Here is a 27,202-nt window from a genome sequence, read left to right on the forward strand (position 1 = left end):
AGTAATGCCCCAGCATCAATGCAATTTCATTCCTTAAAATGAAACAAGAAATAACTGGAAAAGTACTTATAAACATTGTTCACAACTATCTCTGCCATCACATGTACTATTTTGTAACCGTTTGTACTAGTAGGGAAAATCATGTTCATGATTACTACTTACCGGTTGCTGTTGCCTTTCATGGAGGCATATCTTAGCATGTTCTTGTTCTGGAGTCCTAGTGTTTTATGGGAATATGGATGGTTCCAAATTATGTTGCTGTGGGTCATCCTCAGGTCGCCATGGACGTCCGCTGGACTTTTCCAGGGAGGGGCAAGGATGGTATTTTCTTCAAGGGGGGCAAACAAGGCACATTTTCCCCAAAACTAGTGTTGTTCCCTCAAAAAACATTGCTTAAATTTGAATTTATCATATTCATGCAATAATTAACCCATATGATTGTGGCTGAAATGAAATTAAATGTATGAAGTATATAATTTTCGTTTGCTTTCATTTCCCATGGGGGGGGGGGCATGGACCCCTCTTGCCCCTCTTCTTCCGGACGCCCATGAAGGTCGCCCTTTAAAGTAAACATACATATATGTACATTTGCTTGTCTCAGTAAATCAAAATAACGGTCATTTTCAGAGAAGTCTTAACATTCCAAAATTTCAGTGTATTATCTAGGAGCTGTCACGTGGTAAGCTAATTAGCACGAATATTTTTATAATCAGGTAATTTTACGTGATATTATCAAGGTTCAACATGTATCTTTACATCTCAACCTACAACCACATAAAAATGTGTACCAGTGCTACTTGATGCTCAACACAGGACCGTATCCAAAATGGATGAACAATTTCGGTATGAGCCAAACTGGTAAAACTCCAGACTAGGGGAATCTGATTGAAAGTCCCAAAATAGCATTTCCAATAACAAATATTTACATAAGGCTAGGTAGTTTATGCTAGGTGTGGACACTATATCATCACCTTGTATTTGTAATTCATGTGTGTAATTTTCTAAGCCTAAAGACTACAAATTCAAGTAGTAGTAACCTTAAGCAATAATTACCATATCATTCGAAACTTCAGTCTTCTTGTGCTCCCATACGTCTTGCGAAAATAATATATTATATGGAAGTCCGATCATTCATTCAACTAATTGAACTGACCATGAGATTCAATCATTACAAGATCCATTTGTACTTACTCTGCAAAGAGCTTAACCCGTAGCATTTCCATGAACTCAGTAATTGCACGCATGGGATCATAATGCTTCAGAGCAAATATCTCTGTAATTTATGATTTCCATCAGAAAAAATGCTAATTAATATTAGAAACTTGGAGGGAGTACCAGATGTTGTGATCTTGTGCACTCCAATACAACCACCTTAATTTTATAGCTTTGGACCCATAAGTACAATTTCTATGTTACACCCAAGTGTGTTCGTTCCATCACGGCTAATGACAAGCATGGTGGCAAACAGTTACATCTGAAATTTGTAGTCAACATATGTAATTATGTATTTTCTTGTTCTGTAAGTTAAACAATTATAATTTTATGACACGTAAAATATTTTCATTGGGTCTACTTAGCTGTGATGAAGCGCCGACTACAGCGCCTAATCCCTCGTGTGTTTGTTCCCAATATTTTCGTTTTACTGCCTGAATACACAGATTTTTCCGTATCGAATCTGTCGGAAAATGATATGTGGATATTTGAGAATAATTATTCGTTCCGTTTTGTGCGCAACGCTCGGCTCGAAAATTTGAAAGTAAATTTTCTACCTAAAAATGAACGCACAGGAACGTGGAAAATTGCAGGGCTTATTTGTCGATGGTATAGATTTTAAAAATGGCATTTAAGAAAGTAGTGGAAATGTCCATTAGAAGACAAGGAACCAGAAATTATTATTCTGTCAGCTTTTGTTATAGTCATGAGAAAGGGGAGACCTCATTCTTAAGTGTTGTTTTAAAAGAACACCCGTTCTTTTTTTTTTTTTTGCAGTGAAAGAAAAAAGAATTATTGCCATCTTTAATATGTATTATCTGTAATAATCCATTTAATAATCATCAGAATATTACCTGTATTTTATCTTGAACGCAATCTGTGTCTCTCAACAAAGCAAGGAGTGTTCCTAGTAGCAAAGCAGCCATTTCTAATTAGTCCTGTCTTGTTGCTAGGACATCGTCTGGATCATTTGACCTGAAGGATGTGAGTGAAGCAGATTCCAGAAGGTATACTTCCAGCTGTTGCACCAAAAAGTGATATAACATTTGATCCTGTAAAGTATGAGCACCTGTTAGTCTTACGTGCTGCCAAAACAATAAAATAAAGAAGGGTGAAATTTAATATATTTAATATATATATATATCCCTATTCTATGACACCTTATCCTTAATTCTAACTTAAGCACTGGCTACATTAATTGCTCACCACAGAGGCTAGCAAGTAAGGGCCATAAAAAGTATACTCTGTCCTGGCTATCTCTGGAGTTAGCGATGGAAAACAAGACTCTGCACAAGTAGTGACGCGAGACTGCTGAACCAATGAACACGTGAGAGAGAATGGGATTGCGTGGCAATTTTGGCTAATCGCAAAGATGAGGATGAGTGATGACATGATGAAAGGACTCTCACAAAGAACACCTATCCAAGTCCTGTATTCAACCCCGGAACCCCTGGCATCGTAGCTAACCACTTCGCCGCGTAGGTCAACGTGAAAAAATAATGAACAATACCTTACTGAAAAAGAATAAAATTAATATAGCCGGAACAAACAGTAAAATAAAAACAAAGAATTTATAACAAATCTGAATTTAATTCTCAAAAGCATGCTTGCTTGGGTGGCAGCACTAGTCGATTTCCAGCAATAGTCAACAAATAAATAAATCTGCCTGAGCATAAACGGAATAAAAACAAACTCCGAACATTTGCTTTTTGTTTGTAAGTGTGTGGTGCGGTCACAAAATATGTATGCTAATAATATTAAATGACTATGTAATGACTGTTTTTAAAGCTCCTTGCTACAAACACTGAAATCTTTCAAATTAAACTGTGATGTCTAATCTCCCCCATCGTTCTTCGAGCTTGACTGTCACAATTGGATGGGACATACAGGAACCAAGTGTCTCACATGTAGTGACAATAATAATAATAGCAATAACAATAAATTTGTTTATAATTAATATATTAATAAGATTATTGTGTCTAATTATAATAATAATATTATAACAGGTAGATTAATTATCTGAACAGCTAAAAATATGATGTTAGAATAGAAATGTAACAACAGGGATTCATTATCTAGGTTCTGTCTAGTTACGATCACTAAAATTTGTATAAAACAGCAGCCTTACCAAGAAAATTAATATCAAGAACAATCTTAAATTGATTCTTTATTGAATAGTTCAAAGGATGTTAGATCCAGCTGGTGAAAAGTAAAGTTCATGAGCATTATTTTTATGCGTATTGTTATTATTATTATTAGTGAGTGGTATGCATGATTGTTCGCAGGGATTGTTTATGGAAAGCTACACAATCACAATCTACTCTTTACCTTAGTGTAAGTTCCTTCGGAAACAAATCAATTTCATGTGATACAACAGTAAACAAGTGTTTTGCTTATTTAATTTTTTTGGAGTTCGTAAGTCTTTCGGGGTTATGGACCACCAATAATACGTCCTTGGGGGCATACTGTGTTCCTGCATTGGTGAAGGAGCTCTCTACAGAGAAGAAGCACGAAATATAACTTACTCTCTGTAGCATTTAAAAAGCTGGAGATTTATTTCAGTCAGAACGTTAAGTGTTCCATCCTGGCAAGATCAATCGAATCTAGAGCACCCATGCCAGTCCCAGAGGTCTCTTACCATTACGTTTTCCAACAAGTATCCTGTAAATTCTTCTTTCCTCTCGCATGGATGTCACATGTTAAACCCATAGATGCCATCTTGATATTATCTAGTTTTCTCTACTCATCTGTTTTTTCAACTTTCTTGGCCCAAACGTTTTCTGTGAAATGCATGAATACATGAGACAAGAAGATTTTTCTACAAGAAAAATGCTTTTCACTATGCAGGCATACAACATAGACCGGGTGCATTAACAAGGCTTAATTTCCTCGAATAACATGCAGAAACCAGTAGATTCATCGTTGAACCACTACTCGGAAGTGAAAGAATTGCACTAAGTAAAAAGTACGAGGGTAAATCCGATGTAATGCTTACATCGAACCTTGCAGTTTTGTCTGCCTTTACAAATTCTGAAAATGAAAAATAACCCCGAATTACTTTGTACAATTCCAATACCGCAGGTAATCTTAAAAAATCGGTAATATTTATTAACAAATAAATATCCGATATCCTAACACAGCCTTCAAAGAGCATATATATATATATAATACCCAAATTAAATATTGGATATATGTAAAGAGTTTTTCATTCGTAAGGATACGGTGCTAGCATTACATTTATTAACCTTCCAGTAGTTTACAAATTTATTATGACATTATTTTTCGCGCAATCCACAACCTGGACCATATTAAAGTTCGTTCCGTTACATTTCGTAAGAATAACACTTCGACAAAAAATAAACGTTTGCCAAAATGAACTAATGTAAACGCTTGTGATGATTAATCGTCTACCACCTATTATTTTATGCTTGAATCAAGCTTCGGAAAGAATATCATCATTGCATCTTGCTTCAAAAAGTAACGTCTGTTAGCCGAGAAGGGGGAGTTCATTGTTTACAATCACTTGTTTCCTGACATTTAACGCACAATAAAAATCTCCTATCATTCTTTCATAATTCATATTATATTCTTTCTACACCAAAGCTACATTCACTAAATGCCCCCTTGGCGATTTAAAATAAAATAAACATATATTCCATTGTTACCGACAAAGCCACAAAACGAACTTGTACGCAAAAAAACCAAAACAACATATCCGGTTTTTATTTGTTATTCAGTGAACGTTATTTGGTGTAAACATAAGGATTACCTATTGTATTTCTCTACTTTTCAAAAATTATCATTCAGTCTTCGAATTAAAGAAAGATTAAGTACAAAGTTTACAAAATGCCACAAACTTACCGCCTCTATTTTTTCTTATATTATGGGAAAAGGACGACGCTGTTTTCCGCCAAAGATTAGCATGACTCATGACGAATTTTCCAGGAACAATTTCAACTCAACACAGTTTCTAGTTCTGAAATCTATGACTTAAGACCACAAATGTGTGGTATATTCATATTTATTTTCATTTAGTTATTCACATAAAATGATGGAGATGAAATCAAATATATAATATAATTTAGAAACAAGGAGAAATATCTCGTGAAAGTAAACATCAGTAAACAAATATTTCCAATGAAGCAACATGTAGGATGCGACTGTGACGCACGCTGTTACATAACAAAATTATGTGGAGCATGCGTCATGTACCTTATTTGTCGCACAACGTCAGGGCATACTTGGAAGGTGTATGAGGAAGTATTCCCCTTCTTGTTGTTATTTTTTTACTCTTGGGGGTAAACTCTGTGTATAAAATATTCGGTGCAACAAGAGATCACCTTTCCCCGGGATTTTTACATACCACAGCAGACGAACATGAAAACCGCCTTCTCATATTTGTATGGCGAGAAATAGTAGTCAGTTACTAAGACACGCGATGTTATTAGTTCCAGGCCGCCTAATATAAAATTTTATAATTATCAACGTTCTATTTGATGCCGTTTAATTCTAGGTGAGCAGGCTTCCATTTGTGGAAATTATTGATTCATATTCTATACCATATAATATGGCTGATTGTCGAAACACGAGACCGTAACTATGCAAAAGCGATATTACTTATTTATTTATTCGCAATATAATGTTCATATGAATATTTCACAGATTATCGATATCAAATTTAGGAAAAACGCTTGCAGAAAAAACTTCTCACTTTTGCCAAAACGCTTGGAAAAATTACTTCCCACCCTTCACCTTGCTATCAGAATTGACTTCGCCGAGTGAATGTAACCTTATATTAAGAGGTGCTCACATTCTGACCTCACTTGCAACCTGACTGTGATCCTCTGAGCGTGTTATTCTCCATATCCTGTGAGCTATGGAAAACTTCTACTCGCTGCTTCTTGCAATGGGCGTAAGCTGTGTTGCTTCGGAAGGCAAGATGGATATCCTTGGAAGTCTGCCCCCGGAAATTGCCGTTATTATTCTGAGGAACGTTTACGTTATTGCTATTGTATTATTTTGAACATAGTCTCTTTGTATATTATGAAATTTTATCGTTCGGTTATAAATCTTTTTCTTGTTTGTCAAGTGACTTCAGATATTGGTAGGCTTTTGTATCGTGGAGCTTTGTTTTAAGTTTTGAAAGTTGTCTGAATGGGGGGGTCGCTTAATTTTAGATGTCGATGTGGAGAAGATTCTCACATGCTCTTGTGTTCCTTTACTATTAAATAAATAGTTTTAGATAACTTCTAGAATGTTTAGCCTGTGTACTGAATATTTTTTACCTATTCTACTTCACTTTATACTCATTCGAATCTACTTTGATGTGTGCATTTTCCCAGAATTTATTTAAGGGTTTTGAAAGAAGAAAACCTAATCTAGAGTGCCCATCGAAAGAATAAATAAATATTGCGTTCAGGGATATACACATTTTGGCTCCTATTGATCCTACTCAAATGTTTTGAAAGCGTAATCGCCCATGCCCCCCTCAATTATATTGTAATGTAATTTTTAGTGTGGATCATGATGCTCATCATATTACATCTAATATATATATTCTTTATCATCAGGACCCTTGATAACCGTTCGTTGCTGGCTGCAGCCCTCGTGAGCTTCCGCTGGTTTTCCCTTTGCAAATCGGACAGGGTGTTGAGGAAGATGAAGAAGCAGAAGGAGCAGCGGGTCAACCCTTTGTCCAGTGGACTGACTTTCATCAGAGACGACTTCAGACAATTTGCTTCTAGAAACAAGCAGCTGAAAACTAGGAAGAGGCCCATTGAAGGTACGAGATTATTCGGTGGAATAATTTTTATAATGCAATAAATAAAAGTGGATTATTCAGACTGAAAGGAAAATGTCTGTATTTTTTTACTATTTGGTCTAGTTTTTACTATTTTTGATTACGGTTCATAAATTTTCTTTATTATTTTTTCTTTATCTGTATTTTAGTGTGTGTGCAATATATACTAAAATTTGTATTTAAAATTTTTCATTTTCTCTTGTCAGAGATCTCATTAGTTGCTGACACTGCACAGGGACATGGAGAAACACGAATGATCACCTTCGAGGCAAAGCCGAAGAAAGCAAGAAGAAGTTTCCAGTTTCATTTTGGTAAGAAGAACCAGAAGTCTGGATCGATGAGATTGTGAATTATGAAGAACTGATACCTAGAGTTCTTTTGTTGCTGTTAGCTATATACATGTATTTTGTGTCGAAATAAATGTACACTGCTGAAAATTCTGCATATTCATTTCTTTAATTTACAATACTACTTAATTTTCCCCCTTGCCATGTCTCAATTATTTTGATTGAAAGGTCTATTGTAAACGAGCCGGAGTGGTCGGCACAGCGGGTTCGAATCCCGGCCTGGGAATGGGTGTTCTTTGTGAGTGTCACTCATTGGCATCTTCGCGATTATCCAAAAGTACTAGAAATGCGAATTAAAAAATCAATCAATCTATTGTAAGCGTATGGTACGTAATTGGTTGTATGTGATTTCACTTTCGAAAACCGTTGCCTTGACAGTCGACCTTTCACGGTGGAGGAACATTGTACAGTGGTTCGGATCCCACTTTAACCTCTAGTTCCACTCCCGATTAGGCTAAAGTGGACAAAAGTGCATAAAGTGAACTTACCAGTAAAAACAAGAATAAATTAAGATGATTGCACTTTACTAAGTGACTTTCGTTGCTTTCTTGCAACGTCATGTTTTGATTAATCTCTTCGAAACATTTGATTTTTCTTATTTATATTATTATGTTATAACTTCAATATTTATATCACTATCTTCTTCTCAAGAAAGACGATGAATTATGAAAATATTAATTGGGAAACTAAGACCAATTTCTACCTGTCTCCCAACACTGAAATAGGCCACTAGAAACAACGCAACTTACGGCAGTTCTCCCACGAATAAAAAAAAATATTAAGTACATTATTAAAACAAATCAGGAATAAAATTTAGGCAGTAAACGATATATATATATATATATATATATATATATATATTTATTTATTTATTGATGCGTTCACTGATTTTATGAGCAAGAATGCGGGATCCAGCTAGCGAACGCTTAGAGGCCAGACGGTAGAGCAAGGTAAGTTTAAGTTCCCCATACAATCTCCCTAGCAAGGCCTCGGCAGAGAGTGGAATCAAGGGATGTCATTGTTGTACATCTTACCTCTCGGCCAATCGGATGTATGCAGACGTCAGGCGGCATCTCAATGACCACAGTCGGTGGCCCACAGTCTTCTGTTCCCGTGGCAGGCGAGGAAGCTTGCGCTGGTACTAGCAGGATGCCTCTTTTGGGAAGGCGTCCGAACGACGGTCTGAACCGACGGTTGATACCTTACGAGCCGCGGTAATGAATTTGGCCAACTCGCATCGAGACTTCGCGCTTGCCCTCGTTGAATGCGGCGTCTCGGCTTCCTGAGCCTTGTTTGAGACCTGAATAGCGCGCAGGAGGTCTTCGCCTGGTAGCCGGTATCTTTCTGAGGTCTGAGACCCTGAATTCTGGTGGATACCTCTTTTAAGCTGCTAGCAATTACTACCTAGCCACATACTCAGCTCTTCCGGATTCGCCAGTCGATGAATCCGGTAGTATAGGAGAATGCAGTGTCTCCTGACGTCATATGCTTCCACTATGGCTGGAATGTTATCTTGTGTAGTGTTTTGTCGCTTGGCCGAATACCGATGTCTGGATTGAGTTTTAGCTTCCTACAAAGTCTCCCTTGAGTCTTTCCACAGAGAGATATATATATATATATATATATATATATATATATATATATATATATATATATATATATGTATATGTATATATATATATATATATATATATATATATATATATATATATATATATATATATATATATATATATTCTTTTATTCTCTTCAGGCGTTTCAATGTGACTGGCCCTCAATATTTTGTCCCACCTTCTGCCCGCCCCCAAACCACTTTTCTCTGGCGCCGTCACTGAGCATACCCCATAAGATTAAGGAAACAAACAAAAATAAAGGTAAATAGAGGAAGGCAGTCGAGTGAGGAAAAGATCCTCGGGATAAAAAGACAGGGCTAGAGAGAGTGAAAAGAGGGAATGTATGTAAGACGCAATAGAGAAAGAGAGAGAGAGGAAAGAAGCAAAAGGCAAGACGGAAGAGGCATCAAGTACATCTTGATTGAGAGAGAGGGAGGGAGAAGAAAGAAAGATAGATAGAACGGAATAAGAAACGGGAAGGGAGAGAAAAGAGGGTCTCACTCATCGCACGCAAAACAGACACCTTCGTGTATTTAACCTTATTCAGAAGCGTATATCTTATGCTACAATGCCCGCAGGAGGCACTTGCACTACACCCCCCCCACCCCATTCTGGAGATTTTTTGAAAAAGTTTATGTAATTCGAATTGTGAAATTGTAGATATTTTATAACAAAAAGTATCGTCTTCTGTGACATACAGACCATAAGTAACAGCAACTTTTTTTTATTATTTGAAGTAGAGTTACCTTTATGCTTAGAGTCTATTTACACTGTTTATCTAACTATAAAAAACAGCTTTTTGTCCTACATGAATTAATGTTAAGTACACAGTTATGCAAATTGTATAGATATACAGAATATTAAAAATACCAATGTTTGTAATTTTGTAAAATATAAGTAGTAGTAGCAGCAGCAGCAGTAGTAATAGTAATGTAATAATAATAATAATAATAATAATAATAATAATAACTGCAACAAAAGTATAAACAATAATAGCAATAATAATATTTTAAAAAATTCTAAATATTAATAATACTAATAATAATAATTATTATTATTATAATAAAAGTTTGTATGACTCTGCCTCCCTGAGAAAAAAGTCCTTCCGGCGCCCTTGTGCATATACCTTCCACTTTAATTTCGTTCATATTTATTTATGTAAATTGAGATCAGTGAAAACTTCATAAAATTGATAAATAGACTCTCGGATAGACCATCTGAGCATCTATCAAAGTGGAAATTTCTAATCATATTTTAAAACGTTCCCCATCATAAACCTCATTTGTTTATTTTTCATTGAATTTTGACGTTTCACTGAATTTACATTCTTTGATATGAATACCTGTAAAATGATATTTTCACTTTATGATTTCATTCTATATTTAAAAGAATGTTGTGTATTATTGTCTTTATTGAAATATTTAGTAGTCAGAGAGGGGGCACGAGCAAACACCCCCTCCCCAAAATCTAACAATTTCATAGTGAGCTCTCTTAGTGTAATTCAACTGAAAATCATGATTTTAGCTGATTTTCCAAGTGTAAAGAACTGAAAATTTGTTTCACACAAGAGCTTAAATTCCAATTTTATTGTATAAAAATTCTAAGAGTTAGATAATTTCCCCCTATAACACCCAGTTTTTAAAACTTAACTTTTTCAAATAACTAAAGCGAAATCCATTACTTTTTTTTAAGTGCAAAAAATAATTGACTCACATGAGTCAATTTTAATTTTTTTTTGCAAAATACCCTAGTATACATTCGGTCCATTTATTTCTGAACCGAATATACCGTACTTGCATATTCTCATATCCCCAAGTGTTAAAACTTTAAAACAGATTTTTGATCAAAGTAAGCACAGAGGAGGTTTGTTAATTACCAAAAAATATATAGTTTTGTATACTAACATATAAAAAAACAAATATTTATTGCAGTGTGTAGTGCATTTTTATATATTTTTTGTTTTTTAAATAACATATATTTTTTAATTATTTTAATTAAAAATATGTCATCTTAAAAAAAGTTTTTTGGTATATATAAAACCAATCTCAAATTTTATAATTTTTTAAAATTAAATTAAGAAACCAAAAAAAATTGTATATTTAAAACTAATTCTAAAACTTAATTATAAAAAAATGGATAATCAAAATGTTTTAGATCATATTATATATGATACAACTGATATAAATAATGAAGCATTAGATATTCCCCATTTTCTAACTAAACTTAAACCCGAAATTATAAATAAAATAAATAGTCAACTTACAATATGTTCTCTCAAAATAAATTTAATTTTATCATCAAACTATAGAAATTCTTCTAAAAATCAAGAAGATATTTTTTATCATTATACTCTTACAAAAATTCTACACTATAATAACAAACATCATTTAGATGATATTTATGATAGCTTTTGTAAAGAACTTAAGTTAAAACATGAAAGTTTTGAAAAAAGAAATTCAGGATGGTCACTTTGTGATACAAATCATAAACTTGAATTGAAAATAGCAAAATATCACCCTCTTGGAGGGGGAAGTGGATCTAGTTATTTTAGATTACCAGAACAGATCAGAAACAAGAAAGGTGTATTGAATATTCAAAATGATGACAATAAATGTTTCCTTTGGTGCATCATAGCACATTTTTCAGCTAAAGATAATAAATATCGTGTTTCCCAATATAAAAAATTGAAATAGAATTTTAAAAAATTATTAAAGGAATAAAATATCCAGTAGACATCTTAGCTATCGACCAATTTGAAAAACAATACAAAAAACACAATAATCGATCGATAGCTGTTCATGTTCATGGTTATAATGAAAAAATGATGATATTTATGTACTCAAACAGAATCATTCATCACCACACGATATACTCACTATAAATGTATTATATGTTAAAATAGCAAAAAACACTACTGTCTCATACAGGATCTCCAAAAATTGACAAAACGTCAAGTAACATCACATCATGGTAAAATTAATATATGTGATAGATGTCTGAATACATTTTATGGAAGGGGTAAAATATCAAGCGAACAACAATTAAAGCTACATATTAGAAATTGTAATACTCATCCTCATGTAACTTACAAATTTCCGAAGAAAAGTATAACATTTTCTATGTTTAAGGCACTGCTAAAACATCCATTTATAATCTCTGCTGATTTGGAAACAATACAAAAACTAATAGCAAACAACTTTACCCAAGATTCAAGTACATCATATACAAGACATATAGCTAAGCATGAAGCTTGTAGTTTTGGACTAAAATTAATAAATACTTATGGGATCCAGATACCAGATAACTTAAGAGAACCGTTTATATATCGAGGTAAAGATGCAGCCAAGAAAATTATTGAAACAATTCGAGAGTGGGTAACAATTCTTGCTCCGTTCTTACATACAGAAAAACCAATGAAGGATCTTACACCAGAACAACAACAGGAATATAATAATGCCATACAATGTGTGTACTGTAAAAGTAATTTTGATTTAGATAAAAAAATTCTACACCACAACAATTTTCATGGAGAATTTATTCATACGATTTGTAATTCATGTAACTTGAAAATACAAAAAAAAAGCCATTTATTATTCCAGTAATTATTCACAATTCAAAAAAATTTGATACACATTAGATTATGATGCAGAGAATATTAATATTATATCACAGACTAGAGAAAAATATATTATTGTAGAGAAAACTATCACATTAGAAAATAGGAGAACAGTTGTTCTTAAATTTTTGGATTCATATCAGTTTCCTTCCAGCAGTTTAGCTACTCTGGTCAAACAATTAACCGAAGACAAATTTATTTATACAAAAAAAGAATTTGGACAATATGATATAAATTTGCTAATGAGAAATGGAGTCTTCCCCTATCAATACATGGATGATTTTGAAAAATTTGAAGAGACACAGTTTCCACCGAGAGAAGCATTTTATAACCATCTTCAAGATAAAGAATGTGGCGAGGAAGATTATCAACTTGCACACACAATTTGGGACATGCTATACGTGAATCTGCTATACGTGGCGGTATAGTACAGTGTCCTTTAAGATATATAAAAGCAAACAATAAATATTTATCTAATTATAATGCTAATAAAATATCAAAATATATTTACTATATTGATATGATCAATTTATATGGGTATGTTATGACTCAATCACTCCCAATTGGAAATTACGAATGGATGTCCTACGAAGAACTTGAAGACAGGGATTTTTTTAAATGGCCTGAAGATCATCTAAAAGGTTGTCTATTGAAAGTTGATATGCTATACCTACCATGGTGTCATGAGAAACACCACGGATTAGCTATGGCACCACTATCTCAAAAGGTTCCAGGTACAGAAGAAACAAAATTAATGTTAACATTCGAAAACAAAATAATTATGTACTTCATTATCGAGTGTTACAATATTACGAAAAGCAAGGTATAATATTTACAAAAATCCATAGGGGTTTAAAATTTGATCAAACAAAATAGTTAGCTCAATATATTGTGAAAAATACAAATAATCGAATACAAACAAATTCTAAAGTTTTGAAAGATCTTTATAAATTAATAATTAATGCCATATATGGAAAATTTTTAGAGAACATAAAAAATCGATTGAGGTGTAGTTTGGTGACCAATTGGAAAAAACTTTTGAAACTTATTGCTGATCCTACATACCAAAGATTTATAGAAATTACTGAAAATATGACTCTTATTGAAAGAAGTAACACTGATGTAGTGTGTGATGTGCCAATATCTGTGGGTGTTACAATTCTTGAATTATCTAAATTAGAAATGTATAAATTTCATTATGATGTGATGCAAGCTAGATACGAAAACATAAAAGTAGCTGACATGGATACTGATAGTTTTATATATGAAATAGAAACAGATTATTTGTACAAAGATTTACTAGATATGAAAGAATATCTATCATCTATCCAAGAGATTGTCCATAATATAATTTATTATACAGTGTTGATAACAAGATGATCCCTGGGAAAATGAAAGATGAAGCAGCAGGATTTATAATATCAGAATTTGCTGGATTCGGAGCAAAAATGTATTGTGTCAAAATAGATGAAAAAGAAGAAGAAATTAAAAAAGCTAAAGGTATGAAACGACCAAATATAGTAAGACTGACAATGGTAGATTTTAAAAATTGTTTATTTGAAAATAAAAATGAAAAAAATTAATGTCTGCATATTATCTTACCAACAACAATCATGATGTTTATACTACAATAAAAAAAATAGCCCTCGATGGTCATGACAATAAATTAGAAATATTAGATTGTAGCATCCATGCAAGAGAATATGGACACTATGAAAATGTTGACGCAAAACATTGTAATATATGTAAATTAAAAAGTTGATAAAAAATATTTTTATTTAATTTTTAAATGTTATATATAATTATTCATATATTTTTATCGAGCCTAAGGCTCTGAAGTAAAAAAAAAGTAATAAAATTCTATATTCTATTCTATTCTATTTAAAATTGTTCTATCACTCTCTCATTCTTTACATCATATACATATGACTTTTCTACTATTAATATAGCACTACATGTAGTATTTTCTGGTAGAGTTTCATGAAATTCACAAATCAATTTTATATTAGTTCGATCATTTATAACTACCAATTTTCTTTTTGACGCATTTATTGAAAACATTGGTCTGTGAATTATGAACTCATCTGAATTATAATACATGTCTATGTTTCCTTCAGTTACTCGTTTTAAAGCACTAAATGCTTCATATAACTTCAAATAATCTTGTTCTGCAATGTTTAAATTACAATTTTCACGACGGAACACCTCATTTCTGCTGAGGCGTCCCCAATGCGCAGTGGTATCGTCGTCGCCTTGTAATCAAGGGGTCCCGGGTTCGATACCCGGTGGAGGCAGATAGTGGTTCCGATCCCACTTTAAACTGTAGGTCCAGTCCAAATTAGCCTTACTGTGCATAAAGTGAACTTAAAAAAACCAACTCAATCAATCAATCAACCTCATTTCTGCCATTCTTCAGATACACATTTTTAATTTTACAATTATCAAACTGGCTGCTATCTTTTTCCCGATTGTCATCTCTCCCTGTCTGAAACAACACAGCTACGAACTCTGGCATATCGTATTGTAGAGATTGGAACTGATTAGTAATGTCAAATTAAAAAAAATTACCCTCCACAGGCTTCTGAATGCATTGATATGTATAAAATTGAATCGGAATTTGTGAATTTTTCAAAATGTTGGCTCTGTATTTGAGAGCATAATTCGATTCATATTCAACTATAGGCATTCGCAACTCCATAGACTGGATCACACATTTCGCAGCTTCGGGTAAACTTGCCTCATTAGCTGTTCCATCTGCATTCAAAGTTTTGTATCTCATGATGGCATTATGATCATCGGGTGCTCTGCGAAATATGACACCCAAACCACCTTTCAACATAATTTCTTTATAATCAGAGGAAAATCCAAATAGCAATCTCATGGGGAACAGTACTGTGTGACTTGTTGCTTGAATTTTTGTTCCAGCTTCGAACCCACCAACTTTAGAATATGCACTCTCTGATTTGGACAGTTTCAATGTCCCCACTGTAGTGGATGTAATTCCAGGGCAATCAATCCTGTCTATGACTGTGCCATGCTTAGTAATTTCAATTTGAGGGAATAAGAATGGAACAAAATTATCTATAGGTGTTATATTAGCACCGGGGAGTGTATATTCTTCACCATTACTTTGTTTTACAATATCAAATTTTATATACAGATCTGATCTATGTGCATGAATGAACCCATCCCCCACCGTGATGTCATACTGTATCTCTTTATTGGGCTGATTCAAATTTGCAAATGTCCTCCTGTTTGGTGGGAAGGACTGTAATTCATAACTGTCGATATTTTCCATTTGGTATTTATTTATATATTTTAAATATTAATTTCAATTATTGCAGTGCTATTAGCAACAGTAAAATCGATGATCTCATTTTTCTCATTCTTAATGGTTATATCTATGTAATTAACTTTTTCAATAGAAACAGGGAAATAGACTGGTGGGATTAGAGAATAGTAGATGGGTTCCATAAATTCTGAATTTGGTTTAAATGTAGCAATGATACCTGTTTCTTTGTGGCTACCAATCGAATTTTCTTCTGCTTTGATAATCATACCTTTGGCAATGTTGCAGTGAATATATAATGTCTCTACAGCTAAGAATTTTGGTATAAATTTACCTATGTGCCTAACACCTGTTTCTAATTTGCTATTGTTCTCGAATCCTAGAAGTTCCCGCATGGTAGATAGGTCCACTGTTTCATTGGTAGACACAATCTCCACTCTGTGTGTATCAGAATTTTGAGATAGCAATACAGTGTTTGGAAGTTCACATTGTAAAGTAGACAGTGTTTGGAAGTTCACATTGTAAAGTAGATAAGTTATACTGTCCGGGAGGAATAATAATTTTTTCATTACCTACTAATATAGTATTGTTGTAGTTAGTTACATTCGGAATCAGATACATACTGTAGAATGCTCTTAGAGCTATGGATTTTGGATAGATAATATCATCGTGAAGATGTAGTTTCAAGACCAAAGTCTCGCTGGAGAAATGAAAAATTCCCATATTTAATATATAATACAGCTTTCTGAAATTATTTTAATTTGATGTTTGGTATTTTCTTTAATATTCTGAGCATCGTAATGCAAATATGGCCACATATAATTTGATCGAAATCTTGAATACGATCGTCGTTGTAATAAACCTTAACATGTTTTAAGTAAAGAATTAATTCTGTAGGGGTACCCCTCCGAAGGAATCAAAAATAAAGGTATTGTTATTTTGTTTATAATAGCATATCCAGTGGGAAAAAATATTTTCGGACTTGTCCAAATTCACCACGCCACATTCTCGAAAATAGGGACTACCTTTAAGGAGAGAATATGACATGCAAACCTCCCTGAAGTGTTTAATTTTAAATATTTTAACTAAAGATTCAATGTCTTGGTTCGTGAGTGCTTCTTTTTTTTAAATTTCTGAGTGCTCTGGACTTCACACCACTGCCTAATTTTTTCTCCATAGCAAGATTATTACGCTTCTGCTCTTCTAGTTCTGCCTTATTATTTTTTGAATCAATAACAGTTTTGGCTATAGCAGCACTGACCCCGGCTACGCTCCTAACTGCCCCCAAAGCTGCCAGGATAGCTGGAATGCTAAATATGAATCCACCACTATGTGTTTTCTTTCTTGTATTTTGCAATCTTTTTAATTGTGGCGTACTGAGTAATAATTTCATTCCATTTCCTTTGGCTATACATTGTCTCTTCTTTTCATGTTGTTTTTTAGTTAAAATTGAATTTATTTTTAAATTTTTAAGATTGTGATATGGTATTTGGTACACAACTCCTTTTGGCTTCATGTTGTTGTTATTATTTATTATTATTATTTTTCAGGGTATTTATATTATATATTTATTTATATTACAAACCCCACCCTAATTTTTATTTTGTATTCATGGCAATAGTTGTACCCACTGCTGTTATTCTTTCACCTAATAATACATCTTTGCTGGTTAATCTTCGAAATGCAGTCTCTAATTTTTGATCAGCCACATGAAGATCATCCAGATCTTTGTGTGTGTTGTATGCAATGTCATGTTTTTTACAAGCTGCGTCGAGAGGATTAATACCCCTGTCCCCTCTTTTTAACCTTTTATCAAGTTTTGTCCCCGGAGCACAGTATTGGTAACCAGGTACGTGTAATTCGAATGGAAGTTTATTAATAATATCATTCACCAAACCTCGACCCTCTGATATATTCCAGAATTTAGGAGGTAAAGTATTGATAATTTTAATTAAGTAATGAAATTAGCTAGTTTGTCACTGATCATGTTTACAATGCCCATTTTCTCATTATGGAAGTTGTTGTTCCCAGCATTTTCTTCCCCTGCTATAACCAGCAATCTATCTATGAGTTTTCTAACATTATTTACCCACACAAATTCTTTAGGTAGAGTATTGTATTGCTTGATACCACTACCGGTTTTGAGTTGGTTCCAGATGGGTTTAATCAGATTGTTGTATTTATCACCACTGCTCGTCACTCGCTTTTGACTGGCATCATTATTTTGGTACAGAGCATCAGAGAGTACAGAGAGTGTCAAAATTTCAGAGTAACGTTGATAATCTTCTTCTGTAAATTTTTTTGGTTGTTTTTTGGTGATGAGCTCCCATAGCCCAACAGTACCAGGATATCTGGACCAGCTGTTTCTCCCACCCAAATTAATTGTTATGTTGTCTCCTTCGAATGTTACTTTAGATTTGCCAATTTTCGATACTACGCCTTCATTAGCCTCCATAGTTGGATACAATCCAAATACTTCATCTTTTTTCGAATTTTCCAGTACTCAGGTAATCCCTTGCAAGGGGACCCAACTCGATCTTCTCTGCTTCTTCTACAGCTGCTTTAGCAGGTGGTTCCTTGAGTATCAGAGGAGTTTCGATGCTGGATAAAGGGGTAGGAGGGAAATCTGCATAATTTTTAGCAGTAAGAGGTACCAATTCATTTATGAGATTTTCATTTTGTTCTGTCACACCCTTAATCTCTTTACCAAGACCACTGATCGCATCGATAATTGGTTGGTCTTGACGTTTGTGTTGTTCGTAAAAACCTTGATTCTCTGATTTCCAACCTTAGAAACGTTTCGACAAGTACTATCGTAATTTCGAATTATCTTCAATTTTGTGTTTCGTCATATTTATTCTTTGATTAATGGTTATTTTATATCGTTTCAACGTTCAAAAAGTCGTTGATTTTATTTCTGAATTTACCATTGTTAGGTTTACGAGTCATGTCAATGGTGACAAATCCAAAATCGTCGCTGTTCCAACAAGATGAACAGAATTTTGAAAATTGGTTGTAATTTAGGTTTCCTCCCACATAATCATCGTATACATGTTTCAAATTAGTATGATCTTGACGAAACAAACAGATTAAGTTTTTATCATCTCGTAGTAATTGTTTGGGAATTTTGGAATAAGTTTGAGCTAAATAAAAGCAGTCTATTTCTTTGTGACGACCCTGTGTAAGAAAATTTCTAATTTCATTTTGATTTTCCACAATAATATCATCAAACACCACAACAGAATTTTTCAAACATTGGTCGAGAGGTTTTATTGTTGATGTAAATGTAGCTATGCCCAGTCCCTCGTACAGCTTCATGAGTTGTTGGTATTTCGGTTGTTTTAAACTCTTTGAGAATACATACAAGTGTCTCTTTTTCCAATCTAGCCAATTGGGGGCAAGCAAGAAATTATCAACCAGCAAAGTGTTTTTTCCACAACCTGATGGGCCTGCAATGAGGCATCTTATGTTATCATGTAAGAACTCTCCATTTTTTATTAGTTTCCACTACATTTGGTAAACGCTGTACCACATTCCATGTTGGTGTCAAAGAATCACCTGGTTTGCTTCTATCCAACTTTTGTCTGGCAGAATTAACCATTTCACATACAATTTATTATTTTTCTTCTTCAATATTTTCTCGATTAGATATGTATCTCGATATTTTGTTTTATTGAGTTCCTCTTCATAGAATCTCCCTTTCAATATTTTGTTATGATTATCTTTTATGATATATGTATTTCTATTCCCTGGTAAAACTTGAACCACAGAGAATAACTCCATACTCCCATTGTTAGTGAATTTCTTCTCGAATAATTGTTCATATTTACTGACCCTTACCAGATCCCCTATTTTAAACTTTGGCTTCTTGCTAGTGTATGTATAATTTTGACAATAAACAGTAGAAATCAATCGTTGCTCATCAGACTTGGTTACCTCAGCAGGTTTCATGTGAATAGTACTGCGTACTGTATTGTTATAATTACGAACTAGCTCGGGTAAAATTTGCACCCACTTATAATTGCCCTGTAGAGTAAATTGTCTCCACATGTTCTGCTGAATCGTTCCACTATACTAGCTTTCAGATCACTGTATGTAGAATAATGTTTAATATTATGTTGTTGCATTAACTTAGCAAATGTAGAATTGTAAAATTCTTTCCCTCTATCTGTCTGTAAATATTTTGTATCCTTCCCTCACTAAATATCGACTTAAAAGCATCGGGAACACAAGTACTAGTATTGGATTTTAGGGGAACAGCCCATGCTAATTTCCTAAAGGTATCACTAACTGTAAGCATATATTTGTAACCATGATTTATCTTATCCACATTTTTTAAAGTCGCTGTAGCCATCTCAATCAGATCAGCCTGAATCAAATCATTCACGCCTTTCGTTACCACACTCAGTCGTTTGTAGTTACGACGAACTGGTCTGTGTAATTCATTAACTATATCAATCTTGACATCGGATTCTATAAGAAAATATGATATAAAATGGATTATCCTCGGGGTATAATTGTTTCACCTCAAATAATAATTTGTCATTAGCTTGCACAGGGAAAACAGATAATTCTTGATCCTCATGTATTTTATATTTATTTCCAGATTCGTCCCAATATTCAACAGGTATATGTAGTGTTCTGTAGACGCCATCTTTTCTCTGTATTGTTGATTTGATTTGTTGTTTAAGTCCACTTTATGCACAATAAAACTAATCGGGACTGGACCTACAGTTTAAAGTGGGATCCAAACCACTTGTGTCTACACCGGGTATCGAACCCGGGACCCCTTGATTACAAGGCGACGACGCTACCTCTGCGCCATCGGGGAGGCTCTTTCTCTGTATGGTGAAATTTGGCACTTCCACATGCTTTCCCTTCTTCACATAGCAAAATTTTAAAAATTTAATTTCGCCATCAAGAAAAAATTCATGAGACTTACTGTAACGGCAAATTTTGTAAACATTTCCTGCATTAACATAAGTCCAGTGCCCTCGTACATTTGGTACACTCTCAAGCCTAACTATCTCAACAGTGAAAAATTGACGAAATTCGAGATCGTCTAATCTGCTTAATACCGTTTCTTGATATTCGTTTATGGTGCGTACCACTTAATCGTATCTGGGTTTAATTTTCACATCGACATACAACTGTTTAAATTGTTCTTTGAGATCGTGAAGTTCTGATGTGAAACTTGATAAAGCAGATTCCTGGCTTGTTTCGAGGGTAGCAATTTGTTCTCTAATGTTGGAAGTAATCTCCAGTATACTTTCTACAAGTTTCAATTTAGTTCTCTGGTTTGTAAGATCGAATACCTGCCTTCTGATTTCTACAGACAATCCATGTAATTCATTCACAATCTGATTGGTAGGCAAAGTAGCAATAGTATCTTGAATTATGGCAATTTCCGCTTGAATATTCTTAATGTCCTCTGACTTCAATATTCTATTAACTGCTCTTTTTACAGATCTCATCTCCTGGGAAGTGGGTAAATTGGATACTGCGTGTCATTCTATAGAATGAAGGGATCTGAACCAGTTAGCTGATGGGGTGATGTAAACTACTCATCATTCATCCTCTTGATGAGACCACTCGTCATTGACATGACGAGTTATTGCTTGGCATGCGAAAGGTACAAATAACACAAAGGAATTAAACTACTGAAAAGACAATGGCAACTCGTTGGATTTTGTGAACCGTTGAACCTGTATCATGGCTGGGTGTAGGATAATTACCTGTCTAACTGAAGTCTCTGAGCTGAATCGAAAATAGCGAAGTCCTCTGTGAGCTTCTCTCTAAGTGTTGACCAAAGCGAGCTTCCACTATCGACCTCCTGTCTTGCTGACCTCCTCTCTCTACCAACTCAATTCCCAAAGTCCAGTCCCTTCCCAGCTTGTCTCACCTCTATATTCCCTGGCCATCGAGCTCTTCCTCGATGCCGAATCGCCGAATCGTGTTTATTATAATTGCTACCATGCAAACCGCTGACACCAAACCCAGAAGTGTTACCTATTTCCTGAATGCTCAGGAGGTTTGCATGGCACAACACAACGCATTGTAAACATGCCTAAGAGGCTTGAGACAGCTGAGAAAAACAAGTGAATGCCCTGGTCAACTTGAAGCGTTCAGAGAGACTTAATAAAATAAACATACAATCCTATGGATTGATACGTTCGCGCCTCTTAGGAAAAATTTTCTCCTTTGAAAATTTAAAAGTCAAATCGCAAAGCTTGACATGACTCAGGTTCGCCAATTCCATATATTTTCTTAAAAAACCAAATATACCAAAGAAAATCCACCATAACTATCTGTTGTTTGCCGTAGCCTGAATGAAAACAAAAAAAAAATTTTATTCCCTAAACTCTAAAATGAATAATACCCTTAATACTAACAAATTCGTATGTTTATACGATGTAAAAAACAATAATATATACTATTATAGGACTAGAAATCACAAAAGTTCGTGTCGTTAAGCAAAAACTCTTAATGCATCACATGTGCGTGTACGTAATGTGTATTATGTACAATCGCTCATCAACCTGCTCCTAGTCAAGAGTCTGTGATGTCTCGCCACGCGGTAGAGACTCTGTGTCTTCCGCAAGGCCAACGGTTGGAGCGTCGTGCAAGATGGAACGGAATTCACAATGTTTATGAATATTTCCACTTGATATAGACTTTTCAAACACATAGAAACACCTTAAAAAGGTGCACAAGTAAGTACACGTAAGTAAGCATGTAAAACATTGTCACATCTCACTGTTTTGTCCGTGTGAAAACCTGATCATATCAAAGTGCGTATGATTTACGAACTACCTAGCTAGTGCACTCCTAACATCGTTGAATATATGAACTTGCATGGCTGTGTTGCACATTCCAATGTAGTATTATACACTATTCAATGTATATAATTGGTTACACTGATAACTGTCGCTGGTAAAACTTAATTATAGCGTTCCATTTTCTCTTCTACGTTAATCTGTACACTGTATACATATATATGGCTTGGTGAATACCTTTGTATGTCTGCACACACACAAAAAAAAATCTTGCAGTATTTTATCAACTGTCTACTCTGATTGAAAATATCAGAAAATGTTCAATGTGCAATTGTATTTTTAATTATGTACCATATTGGTGAAACACAATTAACTATTTGGAAAAAACATTTGCATAAAACTAAAGCATACTGTCTGTAATGTTTGAAAGTACTGTAGCTATGCTTGTTATAGCTTGCATGTGCAATTGGATATCCATTATAAAAGCTTCTTCTTAAAACCAAAATATGCACTAACTGATGCACTGGTCAATTGACATCACTGATGCTTGTAGCTTCCTTGCAGTGTAATGTAAACTTAAATGCATATAAAACTAGTTCTTATGCATGACACAAAACTGAAAATGTATATAAGGACTATGGAAAAGTACTGTTTCCCATAATGCATGTTAAATGACCAAATAGATACACATGATAGGAGCTCACATGTGTATGTGTAGAAACACTGTAGCACAATTCTGTAATTATTGTTTGTGACCAGAACTGCTGGTTGTAGAATGTATGTTTTCTCTGCTTCCTCTTCTTTCTGGATTGCTTGTCGTCTTGACTGCATTGGGGCAATGTAAAAATGTAATAAATTACCCGTAGAACTTGGGAGATGGGGAAAATTTGTTGTTCGAACTGCAAAACAGTGTGGAGGGAAATTTTATCTAGCTCCATCACTAGGTGTTGTTGATAATGTATAGTCCGCTATACTGGGAAATGTATGGTTGACTACATCCTTCCTGTAAAAGGTAGTCTCCGTGCAGTAATAAGTAGAAATGTCTGCATGTCTCCCTCAAATTGGTGGTGACGAGTCTCTTCTTGAAATAGTACTTAAAATGTCTGCATGTCTCCCTCGTAAAATGATACTCAGTCTTTCTGCCTGGTAATAGTAGACTGCCTGCGGATGTCCGTAATGAAAAATGCCCATGGATGGTGTAGGCATTGCTTGTCCCTGGCGTTCCGTATAGACAGGTTAGGTTGAATAAAGGGAAAATTATGACAAAGAAAGGAAATTGCAATAGGATGGGTATATATAATTCAAGTATGCATGTACACAAAACCAACTAATTTCCACTGCCTTTTCTTTACAATTAAATTAAATTGTCTCATCAAAATAAAATAAATTAAATAAATAAATAAAATAATTGCCATAACTCTTTGAAAATAAATAAGGAAAATTTAAATAAAATATCCAACCGTAATTAAAAATATTAATGTCCATGATTAATGTGTTGCCTTAACCTATTAATTATTACTGCGCTGCTCTGAATGAATCTGTTTAGAAAGCTGAGAATGTTTATACAAATAATATCCTAGGGTTGCGGTTAATAAAACATTCCAAATAACAAAAACTAATATCGACATGGGCAAAGGGTTTAGGACTAATTCTTGAAATGAAATGTTCTTACTAATTGATTGATTAAATTGTTTTAAAGCAAGTTCAAGCGAAGTCCATTGGGGAATAGTGAAATCAGATAAATTCTTGGGAATATTAGGTAGTAACTCAATTTCCTTCATTCTGACTTGTTCGAAAGCTAAAATTCTTGTGTGTAAAATTTGTTGATCCACAATAATTTGCGAAAAATCCTGATAATTAAAAAATAAAGATTCCCCTTCGTTAAGCTGAATTGATCTGTGCGTGTTCAAATTATTATTCAAATTCTGAATGACAATAAATTGACCTGAACCTGATATTAAAATACCATTACGTGTCCTAATAAACTGAAATAATTTATTGTCAGTAATAGACTTCACTTCAAAACTACAAAATGTAGAATTAATAAACAAAGATAAATGTTGCAAGCATGTTCTAAATGCTACTTCTGAGTTTCGTTGAAACTCCAGGTGGTAACAAATATAGCATCAGGGAATTAAAAGGTAAAATTCAAATTTGAAACACAATAAAAATAATGAAAAACTTTCTCAATTTCAAATTTCCTTTAAACAAAAGAAATTTATCCACTCAAAACTTCTTGAGTCCGCCGTATACCTCAAATCACTTGGTCGTGTAAACAGACCCGCCGCGGAAAGGTATACTTGACCCATATAAGAATGGTGTGTCAATCCCTTAGGTATGTTTAAACAAAATAAATAGAGAATAGTTATGCAATATATTAAAATATAAATACAAATTAATAGTTATTACCTACTGTACTAACATTAACATGAAGTTAATCAGTAAGAAGTAATGAATTTATTGCTGCATTGTCGAATAAGGTGCAAATTGGGTAAATGAGCTAAATGTCCTAATAATAAATATTAATAATAATAATAAATTCCCAAATTATAACATTTGTGGTAAACCACACTGTTTAAATTTGGAAAGGCTAACGATGCCCTGGCGACTTTTGCTGCACATGCCTGTGCCAATCACCGAGGCTTAGCCTGGCATGTTGCTAATAATCTTGATTACTCTAAGTGCATAAAGTGCTAAAGTTGCCCTTTTGTAAAATTTCCCTGATTTTATCAAAATTTCGTTTATCTTTATCCTGATTTAAACCAAATGTACGTCGATTTCCCAAAAAACTTACTTACTATAAATATATCTATGAAAAACGGGAAAATTTTGCGAGAAAAACGCAAAAAAATTCGTCTTGTTGTTCCTTTGTAAAATTATTGGTCGTGATTAGTCTGAAGTGCATAAATGCGACGTTTTACGGAAAAAATTTATCTATATAGAACAAAATATCCCTAACATTGTTTACATGAACTTCTATCGTAAAAATCAAATTCTAATGGCTATATGCGTAACTAAACTGATTCCCTAAAATTTTAATGGACGACCGCCCCTGGCTGATGTAATCTCCATGCTAAGTGTTTTCTGACTTCCAGCGTGTTCAAAGTACTCGGGAGCTTCCGTGCGGAGAAAGGAATTTGCAAATTCAGCTGCGATGTATTTCTGCTTATCGTTGCATTCCGACGTTGCTTGTACTTAACTGACTGAGTTCTCTACAGCGACAGGCGTGATCGGCGACTTCGGGTAAGTTCGGGTTCCGTTCGGGATAGCGAACGAAAAAAATCGTTGCTTTGGGCAACAAGCAAAGGTGCGGAAGAAGAAAATGCAACGCCATGATTCGCTGACCACCAGCATGACGCGTTAAAGTTTACAAAACTTTAACTTACTACGAACAAGGTTTAGTAAGCGCTGCGGGAGTTCGAAATAAAGTCAAGGTCTTTGAAATGACGTAATAAATGGGATGGAAAGAGAAAAAACTTCGTTGTGCTTGCAACAGCGTGTTACTAGAACACTTCCGCGCTCGTAAAATAACAACAGTTGGGAAGCTGTTAGCACATTAAATGACTAATAAACCTTGCATAAGGTACAATCAAACGTAAAAAATGAATTAAACTTAAAATTTAAATCGTAATAAATATAAAATTCTAGGCGAACGTGAAGTCGTAAAAAATATGGTCTGTAAACGATACAACAGGTTCGGGAACCTGAAAATTTGGCTTACTTTCTGCTTTTAAAGTAACACTTGAAACTTTCTCGACTTTTACTGGTGACTGATTCGCAAATAACTCTTTAACTTTTACAACTGGCTGAACACAGTGTGAAATAGGCAATTCACTTTCCATTTTGCGACTGTTTTGAACAAAATTAGGATCCTTGCTTACGGCAAATTTCTGAACTCTATCTTTAATGGATAAAATATTCTTCGGCAAATCTATACTGTCGTCTTTAGTGACTAAACTATTTCTGGATACATCTTGAACTTCTTGTTGTACCCTAGGTTGAATAATAATGGACTGAGGCAATGGAGGCGGCAGTGGCGGATGACTCGTTTTTAATGGTACCACTTCAACAATCGGTGCAATATCGTCGTAAATCTGCTCAATGGGCGGTGAATCATTAAGTTTGCTTAACGGTAATTCGTTGGTACACTCATGGTCATAAGTAATAGATTTCTTGCGGTGACATTGAAAATAACAGATTATGAAAATTATAAAAATACTAATAATAAATATTGTTAATAATAAAATTGTAATTATATTATAAGGATAGTCAAAGGACTTGTTCAACAGATAAATAAAATTAGAAGCTTTTACGTGTGGAAGTAATCCGTTTAAAATAACTAAAATCGCAATGATTTTCATGTTGCTTAGGCAATCAAAACAAACAGTTCTTCAAAACTAACACGTACTTTAAGCTTGCCTAGTCTAATTAGTAGATAGTTTAACTCAACTTTTAATTATTTCTGACTCTAGGCTCAAGTTATCTGCGTAATTTATTTATTTAATATATATTTCTTTATTCTCTAAATTTATTAGCACTGGTTAACTTA

The sequence above is a fragment of the Lepisma saccharinum genome, chromosome 2 (genome assembly GCF_977018435.1).
Source record: "Lepisma saccharinum chromosome 2, izLepSacc3.1, whole genome shotgun sequence".
Taxonomy (NCBI): domain Eukaryota; kingdom Metazoa; phylum Arthropoda; class Insecta; order Zygentoma; family Lepismatidae; genus Lepisma; species Lepisma saccharinum.